At 38.7% G+C, this 12,423-nt stretch overlaps 1 protein-coding gene across 11 annotated transcripts in view; it reads left to right on the top strand.

Annotated features, from left to right (window-relative positions):
• The window catches only part of TRIP12 (thyroid hormone receptor interactor 12), an 81,603-nt gene that overhangs the window by 8,576 nt on the left and 60,604 nt on the right, over window positions 1–12,423 (top strand). Inside the window, exon 1 of one of the 11 annotated variants that reach the window (XM_050902719.1) lies at window positions 563–580. The exons of the other annotated variants lie outside the window; for them this stretch is intronic. The gene's annotated coding sequence lies outside the window, so the exon portion shown is untranslated. Of the gene's footprint in view, window positions 1–562; window positions 581–12,423 lie in introns of those variants that run through there. 11 annotated transcript variants of the gene reach the window in all.

Genomic DNA, 12,423 nt, shown 5'->3' with positions numbered 1-12,423 from the left:
GCTCCGTAACATGGCAAATCAAAACTAGATAGCAGGTGATATTGTTGATCGATCTAACAACAGAGTTAAATTAGTATTTTGACTTTCTCTGTTCTGTAACCCATTCTGAAATATCAGTTGTCTTGAATGTTGTTAATAACTCAATTACAAAATCTCTGTATTGCACTTTCATAGTATTCCTATGTTTTTGCCTGCTAGTTCTACATGGACCTCTTTCAGAAAACCAAACCAGCTACTTGATTTTTCGGAATGTATTAACTCTGGCTTATTTCCTCCCTGCCCGCCCCCCCCCCCCCCCCCCCCCCCCCCCCCCCTTTGGGAGATATCAAACGTGAACATATGGGCACAGAGTGACACAGCAGTAGAAGGATCAAGCTGGATAAACAACCTCTGCATAGAATAACCCTATCCAAAAGTGTGGTGCATGGTTTATGTTTTTTTATTTTTAAATCCTAGAACTCACTGCTTACTGCAATAACTTGCTTTGTGGAGAGCTATCTTCTGCCTGCCTCCCCTCCTCCTTTCCAGCAGAAGGTGTGGGGACAAGTATTCTTTCCTTAGTCACAACAGAGTTTCAGTGGTAGGTACCATGGGACAGGACAAGAAAAGCTTCACAAACTGCAGATAATACAAGTTTGCTTCTTTGCAGTGTCTTCTCTGACTTCTTTTACCTTCTGAGAAAGAATGGGTGTTATGGTAACAAGAATTGTGTTCCAGTTACTTCCTTAGCAAAAAGATCAAAGTGGGGGTCCTAGCCTTTTGTAGGAACTGAGCCTTTAAAGGACTTTTTGTACCTGAACGTCTCAGTCCTGAGCAAATTGAGCATCTCATCTCTCTGTTGGTTAGCCTAGCAGAACAACAGAACTTGTTAGTTATCAGTTGTCTGTAAGGACAGTGAAGTACTACTGTCTAGGAATAAGCTTAGTAAGAGACCTCATAATGTCAAAAGTGTAATCTGCTAATATTGCTGGTATATCACTTAAATCTCTAACTTGCAACCATCTAAAAAGCAGTTAAGTGCATGCGTTGGTTTTGTTTTCATACTTGTGCTTTTTTTAATTATTCAGTCTTCCTGGGAGATTCTTTCAGCATGTCATTTCTTGAAATTGAGGATCATCTAATTTCCAGCCTCAAAGTTTCTCATAACAGTTTTGCCTGCTAACTGTATCAATGCTATCCTCTCATTTTAAGTAATTTTCTTCTCTTGGTGTTTTACCCTTGGCACTTACAGAAAGCATTTATAACCTTCTTGTTGCCAGGCTGAATAATACAGGCTTTATTAGTCACCTCCTGTAAGAGCACTTTTCTGTTCTTTCAACTGGAATTCATTTCTCTTGACCAAGGCCAACTGTGATGGGATAGAGTATTCCAGATGAATACTTTTTGTACAAAAGCACTGGAGAATTCTCAGTTACTCTGTAATGGTATATATCTCTAAGCCTTGGTTCCTCTTCCACCCCCCTCATCCCCCCATTCCCCTCCAGTGTCACTCTGAGTAACTGCAACATGTAGTCACTAAGGCTTCTGTCAACTGACAAGGGCTTGACTTATAGCAAAACTTCTTGATTTTAGTACTGAGATATAGGTTCTCTATGCTGCTTGGTATTATTGTACTTCATAGCATTGCAAGTGTCTCATTAGAATAATTTCCTGTTCCATATTTTTGACACATACTTACTATTTTGGAGGAGGAAGGGGAACTTGTAAGTTTTGATAGTTTTGGGAAAAAAATGGGAGTTTTGAGGGAACAGCTCTGGCTTTGGGTAACCATATCACCTGGGTAGTTATGTTGAAATAAGCAAGGAAGGCTGTAACAATAATAAAGCTTTCATCTTATTTCATAGTTTCCTTCTATGGGTAATAGTCTGTTCATCATTACAAATACTTTCTGCTAAACTCATATGATGATGTATTCTATTTGGATGCTACTTAACAGCAATTGGTTGTTTAAGTAGTTTTGGGTTTAACAAAACAGAAATAAAATGATGAGTGACCTCTCTTCTATAAGCCTGGAAATAGTAGCAAGTGTCCTGAGTTCTGTTGTCAAAAAAATCTTTCACTTCTGGAATCTACTGATGTCCTATCATTACTGAATTAGGATTTCAAGATTTAATTCCATTACAAATTTAAGATTATTGCCTGCCTTCAAGTGTTACAAATGTTTAAGCACCCATAGCTTACAGAAACTGTCATTTCCAGCTGTTTTTCTCAACGTTGGGCCTCCGACTGCACATTCACAGTAGCTGTGAATATTTTAAGTCCAGCTATGTCTAAAAGATGGAAGTACTTAAGACAAAAATATTCTTGCTCTAGTGTGTTTGCTGTAACACAGCTTTAAAACTGACAGGGGTAGAAAGCTGTAGTTTAATAGTCCTCATCAAAGAGTACTTGTACTCTTTTGCTAAACTCTGGTTCAGTGAGAATTTCTATCTACATATGTTCATAGAGTAAACAAATAACAATTTCATGGCACTGCTGACATCATGAAGGAAGGTAGGCTGTCCTGTGAAAAGTATTTGAAAGAACCAGTCTTAAATCTTGGTTCCTCAGGAAAGGAGAGGGCCTATTCCTGGAAATACTGTCACACTAATGGGATCTCTTTTGAAATAGTAGCTTGTTTTTATTTGTTTGGTTTTTTTTAAAGCAAAGGGACAATTCTTCCTTACTGATTTCTTGGATCACTTTAGATTGGAGTACCTTAAATGCCTGACTTTTAGCCTAAAATATCTAGTTGCCAGCTAAAGGCTAACAGGAGGAGAAAAAACAAAGCACAAAAGTATGTGTAAGTGTTCAGTTTTTATACCACTGACTCTAGCTGTATTGTCATAAATGTTATAGCTATACCATGAAAGGTAGTTGCTCCCATGGGGATCTCTATGCTTAGTTCCCTTGAGGGAAGGTGTTCTAAAGATGTTAACCCGCCATACTTAAGCTTTGAACAGCTGAGACAGGGAATTCAAGGACCCAGAGTTCTGTGTCCGTTGACTCATGAGTGCTGCTCAGAGATCACTGAGTGTGACAAGTAGAGAAGATGCAAACTACTGTATTTCACTCTGATTCTCAGATAGCTTGTGTGAGACATAGCTGAGTTGGGGCTTGTAAGCCCCTATCTTTGCTTTATATGTATTATTTAATTTGTTAAAAAAGCCTACTTCAGAAGGGTTTGGTCTTTCTGTCAACAATATCAAAAGCAGAAAGTGACTGGTGCAAGTCCAGACCTGTGGCAGCTAGAAGCAGAAGCTCAACCTGTAGTAGAATATAGTGATTTATAAATTTAGTTAAGTCAAGGTGCATCCAAAATCAAGGTGGTTTGTTACTACTTAATAGTATTCCAGGTTATGGCAACAAACAGGAGTTGCACCTACTCGTGGTGTGTGTTTGCTGTGTCGTTGGAGAGGTTGGGAAGGTTGGTGGCCAGGCTTTGAGGTGGGATTGATTTTTAAAATACACATTTGTGACTGGCTATCATCTAAGCTGCTTTGTTCTTTATCCTTGCATAGACTGGGGTAGCATTTGTGGCAGCAGAGTGGAGGAGAAGCTGATGGAATTTCAGCTTGCTTCAGCAGAATTTGAAAGCTTTTACTGGTGACAATTGGTGATAGTTCAAAGTGTCAGGTTTTAAATTGTCTATATAAACTTGTACAGATGCAATCATCTATATTTTTGACCGACTCCTGAAGTTTGATGTGCTGAATTCTAACACGAAAATGGTCTGCACAGGCATTAGAGTGAAACTAATAATTGTACTCTATCCCTGTACCTTCTAAGGTATTTGTGTAAGTGAAGGAGTTTGAAATAATGACGTACTCAAAGGTAGGAACTTTGGATAAATATATGTAGTAGTTGGAAACTACCTTCTACCAAGTACACAAGACTTTCACTTAGTTTTTTGGATTAGAGGAACTAACTTTCCGTTGTAATTTACTTAGATGACCATGCTTGCTAGGATGTCTCCCAAGAAATGTAGTTATGTTTTTAACTTCCATCAGTACTGTGGTACTCTTTGGAAGATATAGTGGAGTTCAGCTGAAAAACTGCACAGTGCAGACTGATAGCTCTAATGCCCTAAAGTCTGGCTTGTTTAGGTTTTCTCTCCTTAGTCTGTACTGTAACTTTAGTAGTAAGTTAAATCTTATATGAAGAGTATAAGGAAATGTAATCACTATTAAGCTTAGAGTTAATGGAGTTATAAAAAAAAAAAAGAGGTGTGTTTGGCTCAGAATGTCTGTCATACTTGAATACGTACAGAATGTTTATGCTGTCATTTTAATTAGAAAAATATCCATTATAAAACACACACGGCTATACCACATCTGAAATGTTTTTCTTGAAAATAAAAAAAGCACCACTGAAACTTTCAGGCTCTTATCATGCAGCTGTTTAATGTAATAAATATTATCATATTAGTATATGCTAATGGCATATGCTGTCCTTGATATTTGAAGCTATAACACCAGACTGCTGGAGTGAAAATTCAATGTTAGAAGCTTTATACCCTCTACTTTCTAATTAGTCAAAATAGACATTTAATAGGAAATAGTTGAAACTATTTCTTAATAGATGCTGCAAATTTGGTGAGCAGTGTTTTCAAACTATTTAACTTTCAGTTCTGTGGAAGAAATTCATGCTAGACAGATCAGGCTGTTTTCAAATTGCAGTACACAGTATGTGTGTCCCGAAACTGTTCTGCCAGGGGAGCCTTTAAATACAAAGAAAACATACAAATAAAGTTTGAAAAGCACAGAAGAAAGACCCAAAGTTAGTACAATTAATTTGGCATCTTTTGGTAGCTAATGGGGGATGGAGGTGCTCGGAAATAATTGATGGGAGAAAAGATTTATTTCAAAGACTTGAAGTGGGGAAGTAGAGGTAGTAAAGATACTGTGATTACTAGAACGCTTCATTGCTCATTAAGCATATGTGGGATGGGGATGTGCATGCTCCTAGCTGAGTAGCTTTGATTAGCGAAACAGATGTAGAATTAAGAGAGGCTGCAGCCTTTATGAAATACCTAAAGTTTGCATTTCATATGATAAGATACTGTGCATAGGGGAGGGAAGGAAGAAACTGTGCTCACTTCTGGGCCTACAGGTTGTTTTCCCTCTTCCTTCACAAGCCTGTCTACTTCATATTCTTTCTTTAAGCTTTCCCTGAAGCCACTCCATTCCCTGTGTGTTTCTTACTCAAGTGTTGTAAAGAGAGTTGTTCTGTCTTGCATCATGGTGAAGCTGCCCTCTCCAGTTAAATATCCTTTTGTTTGTGTTGTCTCCCTTATTAGTGCATTTTATTAAATGGCTTAAAATAAATAGTAAAGAGGATGACATGCGGAATAGTTCTAAAGCTATATGAGTGTCTCATGGATATTTTTTAAAGAAAAAAAAAGACAAGACATCTTGCATAGGAGTTGTCAAGTGAAGTTTGCTTCCAATTCTGTGTCATCTTAATGGTATGGCATTATTTTCGTGTTTGCAAAAATGTCTTTCAGGAGCGTAGCAAGATGGATGCATAGCTTTGCTCCAAAGTATTCTATCATTGATGTACACACAAGGTACTTAAAAGAAACACTGTCTTCCTTTCCTGTCTTCCTCACCATATTTTCTTCCAATCCTAGACAAGGCCAGAATCAATATGTGTTGGTTGGGGGTGATAGGTTTTAGGTTTGCTCGTAAGGCATAGTTAAGCATTAGTGTAGGATAAAAGGTCACCTGTATAGGAGGCAAGTCTTGAGTATGCTGATTGGGTCACAGAGCAAATTACAAGAACAAAGGCTTATCAAATCAGCTATTGTAATATCTAGTTCTTAAATAATCATTTTGGTCCTAAAATCAAGCTATAGAGAGCTTACAGCTCTGCTTATTCTTTTATAAGTATCTCAGAGCTGTGGAGAAACTTTGTGTTCTTCCGATATGTGTTGTGTGTTACTGGTAGTCTGTGAATCCTTTCAGTACATTAGAGAGCAGCAGTTTAGCTGGAAGGTATCAAAAAGCATTGAACAGATTTAGGTAGCATCTATTGGAACATCTCCTTGCCAGGAAGTAAGTAGCCTTTCTTCCAACTCTGAAGTGATTGACTATTGGGAAGGAATTCGGGCTTAGGCAAACCTGGCCATGTTATGACCCTGAGGAAAAATACCTTATTAGTGTCAACTTTTTAATCTAGTGAACTATAAAATATGGGTTTAGTTACAGTTGTTGCTTGTGCAAGGAAAGTGTGAGAGTAGCCTGGGAGAGAGGAGGTAAAAATCATTGGTGAGGTAAAGCAGGAAAAAAAGGGCTGGTGGTACTTGCACATGTGGGAAGGAGGAGAGGAATTTGTAGTAGATGTTTTTGTCTGTGTTAAACTTCGGTGATGGTGGGTTGTTATCTAGCTTAAAATTAAGACTAAGTCTGGCATCCAGCTAAAAAGCGTTTGAAAGAGCTCTAATATTTAGATTTGCTCAAGTTCAGCATCTTAACCCTCTGTATTCAGGTTCTTGGGACGCTCATTTGCCATTCCCATACTCTGTAATCCGCACGTACAATGCCTCGTTCCCACAAACTTGTTTCATTTGTTGAGTACTGAAATGGTGCGTGTTTGTGGAGTAGACAGTCTTGTCAGTACAGTGTGCCATAAAGTAATTTAATTTTTTCATAAAGCTTAGTACTCTGGCTTTTGACAACTTTTTCCATGACTGTAAAGGTTGGAACCTTCCTAAAATGCAGTTGTGGAAGCTAATATTTTATGTTCTTCTGCGTAGTTACCATGAAAGAATAGCTCTGAGCACTGTAAAGTCCTGATCCTACCAACGATAGGATCAGCTTAAAGACAGCTTAATCCTTAGTGTTTAACAGGTGTTTCTTTGGGTGTGACTTCCTTTTGTTCAGCTTTACGCAGAACTTCTCTTCTGTTCCTCTGTACAGATGTTTGGTAGGTAGTTTGGTTCATGATTTCATACAAGGTAAATGTCTTTTAATTGTGCCTATGTCAGTAATTTGGTATGTGTATTGGAGCTTGCTCTTAATTACATCACTGCGAGGTATAATGTCCGTGTGTAAATTGTTTTCCTTTTGTTGAGAAGATGCATCTGTGGCACAATTCCAAGATGCCATTGATTTGAGCACTACCCAGTTTAGAAACCTTAAATGTGTTTAAGCCCTTTGTTTGTTGTTGCAGTATCCTTGTGATAGCTAAAGGTCCATGTGTAGATCCAGTGCTGAGGAAGCCGGAAACTTAACCTGTTTTAATTGGATTTCTTCCTCAACAACTACAATTAAACCATTTCCCAGATTGTATCATGTGGCATAGGAATTTTGCTATGCATTAGGCCTATGACCTTTTTTGTGTAGCATTTGCATAGGAGTCTTCGTTCAGGAGGATAGCATAACCTGCTTGAGACAGTGTAGAAAAGGAAGCCTCAACAGACATCAGCTTGACTCAGTGCTAAATATAGTAATTAGAAAAACAAAATGAAAACTCCTAATATCCTCCTGATTTGTCCAAAACTTTTCTAAATGATATTTGGAAGATGCAAAAACTTGAGACCCATTCTAGTTCAGTGGAAAACAGATGAGTACTCCCCCTCTCCCCTTCCCCTGGAAACATAGATTTTTTTTTTTTTTTTAAATTTTTGTTTTTATCTTTAAAGTCTTTCTCTTTAAGACATGCTAGTATGAGTGAACAGGCTTCTCAACTTTTGGCATTTCTGTACGTAAACTAGTTTCAAGCTGAAGCTGAATATTATCAAAATGAAGACCCAGTCTCCTCCCTCTTTTACCTTGTTTTCAAGGTGATCTACATAATGCCCTTAGACCTGTAATCTTGGGTTTATCTGTGGCACTTGTCTAATCTGCATGTAAAAGTCAACTGGTTTTTGTGTTTCTTCTTCCAGCAGTAACTTCTGTAAGATCTAGTCTCTGAATTCCTTCATTCTAGTGGCTAATTAAAGTTCTTTTCTTTTTTGTTTCTGCCTCCCCCCTTCTAGTTGTTTAGAAGATTGCAGAGATCATTTTATGTTAATTTAGACTTTGGGTGACCAAACCATGTTTTACTAGCCACTGAGCTCACTAAGTCTCTCTCTGTAATTTAAGACAGCTTGGCAAAAGTTGATTAGGAACTTGGCAGGGCTCAGGCAACCTGCCATGGTGCGATGTTGGGCATGTATTGTCTAACAGGCTCTGCAGGTAGAACATGAGTATGTACCATATCAGTATTTGTCTTGTGCTGTTGCACTTGATTTTACTTAAGGGCTGTGTGTGCCAGATGCAGGTGAATGGCAGACTGTAAATAAGGCACCCTCTGGTCTGTGGGGTTAGGATAGGGAAGAGACTTGGTGTTGTAGCAGTAGTCTCTGCATTCAAACTCATAATGTTGAAGTAAATGGAGCTATGCAGCTCAAAGGCAGCTGGGCATTAAGCATTGGGCAGGGCAGTCTTGGAGTGGGTGGTGATTTTGGGTACTTCTTGGTTCACTCACATGACAATACTGAAATCAAGCTTCTAAATTGAAATTTGCACTAATCACTCAACTGACTTTTTTCTTCACTGGTAATAAATGTCCCCTGCCCCAACTTTGCCACACCTGTTTACTTGGTCTTAACTTGGGCACTTACCTGCTAGCTTGTCTTCATTTCTGGCTTCATGAAGGATTCTGTGCTTTTGTTCATGTTGCCTCACAGAAGGTAAAAGCGCCTCATTCAAATTCATTCCCCTCTTCTGAAGAGAATGTTCTCCTTCACGCTTGCCAGGCAGCATGTTTTTTTTTTTTATAATGTTAGTGAAAGCTTAAGCCACCACACAGATAGTGAATTCTGGCTCCTACTAAACAAGGGTTTCTAGAGAAGCTGAAAATGAAGGACAGATGAGATTTTACTTCTGTTGCTTGTGATGGTTTTTGTTGGGAGTCTGCTAGAAACAAAGAAGAATTCACATCAATTCACTCTGGGTACAAATAGCGGAATTTTGGTCAGAGTTTGGCTGCTGGAAAATATGTTCTTTTCCCTTGAAGAGATACCAGTTGCTTTTGTTTAATTTAAAAAAGGAAAAAAGTGAGTAGTATTTCCATTGTTGCTAACAAGTTGGAACCACACTTGTATTAGCACGAGGTAGCAGAATTGCATACTGAGACTCTTGTGTAAACTTCTCTGTCTAGCAGCTTGTCAGTAAGTAACAGTAATTCTAAAGTTCCTGTAGAGGTGAAGTCAAGTTCTTGCTATAGGATCTGATTTGGCAGAGAAATTTTGCTCTGTGACACAAGTGTACAGAAGAATAAACTTTGAAGACACCCATTCCTCACTTTTCCCTTCTCTTTCCCATTGCTGTGCTAAGAGGGAAAAAGATCTGTCAACAAAGAGACAAAAACTGGTTCAGTATTGTGCAGCTAACATTTGCTATGTTTATATGTGCCTGTTCTCCATGTGGTATAACAAATCTTTCATGTTACTGAGATAGTTTAAATATCTCTGGGCTGCTTCTTAAGCTGAGCTGTCGCTGGCTGACTTGCAGCTATCCAGATCAGACTATTCTTTTACTGAATACAGGTTGATTCAGAAGTTTCTGGGTTCTTATGCTTTTGATAATCTTTATATTTGTGCACAGAAAAAATTTAACTGCTGCAGAATTGACTGGATTATGCAACAGAACTTAATGTTTACCTGGTTAAAAAAACCAAAACAAAACAGAGCACTGAAGACTGAGAAACTACAGGTGTTGTAAACATGAAAATATTTTCTTGAAGTGTTGAGTCCTGGCATTCTGCCATGGAGAGAGCATTGCCTTCCTTTGTTAATGAATTCAAGTCAAACCATACACTGATGGAAAACTTACATTGAACTAGTTTGGATGTGTTACAAATGGTGACAGGGAAAGGTAACAACAAACTTGCTTTATTTGGAGAACAACTCAATTCTTTTTTTTAACAAGGGCAGATTCTTTGAATTAAGTTGTGATCTACCCTTGTAAAAAATGTTCTAAGAGATTGTTTTTATTATAAACTCTATTGCTGATGCTCTCATTTGAGAGGAATAGTTGCTGTTGACAACACTTTTAATTTCCAAAGATACAGAATGCTAAACCATAGAGAAGCAAGAGAATAAAATGAAATGCTTTCTATTTTTTTTCCTCTCTTTTGGATGAGGATCTAAGGTCTGAATGACACTTGTGTAATTTTGTGAACCAAAATGCAGTCCAAAGAAGAGTGACACAACTTGTAGTGTTTCTGTCCTTGATGAACATAAGAGAAACAAAGCAGTGAGGTGGCAGAACTGAAGAGGGATGCCCTCAAAACAGCATTATATTTGTTCCATCCAAGTCCTTTACTTTTTCTCCTCAGACTGCAGCTTCAGGTCTTCCAGAGGAAAGGAGTAGGAGAGGATAAAGGCTTTTACAATCTTAATATTCTCTAGCCCCCTTAACAAGCTTGCAAGAATTCAGTTAAGCTTTAGTCCTGGTTTAATTTCTCAGTATGCTAAAATGGTGATTCTTTCTTCAGTAATGAAATGAAGCTATGGATTCCTGTGTACCATGAGCTGGGGACACTAGTTGTATGAACAGACCTGAGACACCTGAGCTCACCTTTGTATCTTGTACAACCACATAAAGAATAGAACATGAGCAGTGTTTTTTTGGTTCCTTTAAGCTGTCCAGATGAACAGGAATGTTCTGCTGTCTAACTTCTGCAGGTGCATATTTTTTTAGCTAATTTGTGGCCCTCCCCTCCATCCATAGGTTTCTCTTGGTTCTTGAGCTGTTTAAATTCTTAAATAGTCAGTTGTACTGTTGACTGGTTATAAAGCCATCTGCCAGTGATACCTGTGCTTCTCTATAGTTTTGAGTAGTGCCCCATTTGCTCTTTCCGTTTGACTTTTCCACAGCCCAAAAGGACTTGCTAAAGCCCTGGCTGTGGTGTATAGGCCAATCCACTGTTTTCTTTCTAAACCAACGATGGATGCCAGGTCTCAGTAATCTTTATGGAACAAGGTTTTAAGCTTCTTCCAGGTCACTGAAGACATCTTCAGTTTGCTTTTCCGTACCAGGCCAAGCTAAAGGTCTCTGCAGTCTCAGACTTCAAATTCAACTGACCTGCTTGAAGCAGGGGAGGCTGTTCAGCTTCTGCAACTCAGAATGTCTTCCCACTGTCACAAAACTATTCTTACCAACACTGGACCATGTGATAGCATGTATTTAGATCTTTCCTTAAAGAATACTTGACCTCTGACTTCCCCAGACTATGTGTTCTCAAGCTATGTTTATCTTGTGCACAGGTATCTTCCAGTCCTTTCACCAGACAGAAGTCAGTAGGTAAGGGTGCTGCTTTGCTGGCTTGGGGTCATGGCATGTATAACCTGTTGGATCACACAGTCCTAACAACCTGGGCATTCCTCTAGTGAGCAGTGTTGTGTATCTTTTCAGAGGCACTTTCAGCGTTCTTATCTCCTGTGGGAACTTGTAAATCTTCAGTTTGAGGCAATGAATATTCTAACTGCCAATTAGCAGTGTAGTTCTCCCTAATTCCGAACCATGAGGTCACAAATGAAGATATTTTTAGCTCTTTTCCCTTCCTCTTCCATGCCAAGACTTTCTCTTCCCAGTCTTTGTCTATAGGTCATTGTAGACATACACACATAGATGCAGTCTAGAGAATCTTAACCTGGTGGTTACATCCTTTCAAGTTCCTAGCCGCTTGTTTTGCTAATTCTATAAAGGTGGCCTTCTGCATTGCTACTGTCTCAGCTAGAAGGCTAGGCAAGGTCTATGCTCTTGAAAGACTGTGTAAGGGAAAGCTGACTTCTTCTTAATGTAGCAAGGCCCAAAGGTTGCCATAATTGTCTGATGGCTGTTTGTTGTAAAGTCAGTGGAACAGGGCGTAACTCCTGCTCTTTTACTGATTTTTTTGGTTTGGTTTTTTTTTCTATGGAGTCCATAGTTTGAGTGTATTTATGGCCTACAGGTTTTTGAAGTTTTCTGCAGTGTCTATACCTCTTTTAATATGTGGGGTATTTTTGAAATGGTTAAGAAATGCTTCCACTCTAATGATTACGGAGTAGCTGAATTAAAAAGATCTCTTCTGTTGTAAATTAATCTGGGAAGAATACTGTGCTGAAGCTTTTTTTTTTTAGCAATTTGGAAAAATCTGTCTCTGGCTAATAGCTTCTGTGTTGTCTAAAGTTACCCAGTGTAAAAATGGACATGTGAGCTAGTCCTAAGTCTGTAATGTCTTCAGTGGCTGGGCTCCTTTGATATTTGTAGCTTACATGCCCATTTTGCTTACTTTTTCATCTTAGTCCAGGTTAATGGATTGTGTTTTTGAGGAACTGAAGGGGAGGGAATGCTTTCTGAGCTATATGTGATTCTAGTGAGGAACAGGGCCGGAGTTGTTTCTTTTCTGCTCAGAGAGGTTGTCCTTGGGAGGGATGGGGAGTGTGTCCTTGCACACCTGTACATCTACACA

Source organism: Gymnogyps californianus, chromosome 10 (genome assembly GCF_018139145.2).
Source record: "Gymnogyps californianus isolate 813 chromosome 10, ASM1813914v2, whole genome shotgun sequence".
Lineage (NCBI taxonomy): Eukaryota > Metazoa > Chordata > Aves > Accipitriformes > Cathartidae > Gymnogyps > Gymnogyps californianus.
The sequence above is the reverse complement of the archived record's forward strand: the minus strand, read 5'-3'. Positions and strand labels throughout refer to the sequence as shown.